Source organism: Lynx canadensis, chromosome A2, assembly GCF_007474595.2.
Source record: "Lynx canadensis isolate LIC74 chromosome A2, mLynCan4.pri.v2, whole genome shotgun sequence".
Lineage (NCBI taxonomy): Eukaryota > Metazoa > Chordata > Mammalia > Carnivora > Felidae > Lynx > Lynx canadensis.
The window spans coordinates 113,187,182-113,188,129 of NC_044304.2; the positions used below are offsets into that span (position 1 = coordinate 113,187,182).

The 948-nt window shown below is 38.4% G+C and overlaps 1 non-coding gene across 1 annotated transcript; it reads right to left on the reverse strand.

Moving 5' to 3' along the window:
• Window positions 1-436: 436 nt before the first annotated feature.
• On the reverse strand, window positions 437-538 carry LOC115509473. Its single transcript, XR_003967374.1, has one exon. It is a non-coding gene; the product is annotated as a U6 spliceosomal RNA (small nuclear RNA).
• Window positions 539-948: the final 410 nt, after the last annotated feature.

The following is a 948-nucleotide window of genomic DNA, read 5'->3' on the forward strand; positions in this document are numbered from 1 at the left end:
CTGTTGCCCATCAGAAAGGAAAAGAAACGCAGACAGTGTGTTTAAACAACATCCTGACACTTACTCTTTCACACATGTCACTGTTTACAAAAACAATAGGAAGGTCCCAAAACGATCTGGAAGTCTAAAGCACAGGCTTGCTTTATTTATTTATTTATTTATTTATTTATTTATTTATTCATTTATTTAGCTTTTTACTCTTATTGGAATTTTTTTCTTTTATTTTTTTTAAGTTTTTATTTAAATTCCAGTTTAAAAATGTGGATGAGGCACCTGGGTGGCTCAGTTGGTTAAACCTCCACCTATTGATTTCAGCTCAGGTTCATGAGCTCTGCACGGTCAGTGTGGAGCCTGCTTGGGATTCTTCCCCCCACCGCAACTTCCTCCCTCTCCCATGCCCCCCCCCCGCTTTCTCCCAATAAATAAACATTTTTTTAAAAATATAGAATGCTTTACGAATTTGCATGTCACACTTGTGCAGGGGCCACGCTAATCGGTATCTTTCCAATTTTAGTAAATATGCTGCCAAAGCGAGCACAGGCCACCTTTAAACATCAGTAAACAGATACTTTTAAACTACAACTTGGCCCTTGAATGTTTTCCACTGAGGTCCATTTTAACATGCAGTTTGTGACATCAGATGAAAGGAAGTTTTCAATTTACTGTATTATATTGATGACAGAATTTGCCAGCTATTTTCCTCTGCTCTTGTTACTAGTACTCCCCCCCAAATGGAGTATTTCATAATTATTAAAATCACTGAATGGAGGCTCTAACAACATTCCATCCTATTTAATATCACCTGAATTAGAGAAGAGGTCTTGTGAACCTTAAGAGGAATCTTTGTGCAGTTGGAACTGTGTTATAGAAAAGGGATTCCACCACTATTATAGGCAGGAGTAGAATGAGTGAGCATCCTGGCCAGGGTCATTCAGAGACATCCCAGGT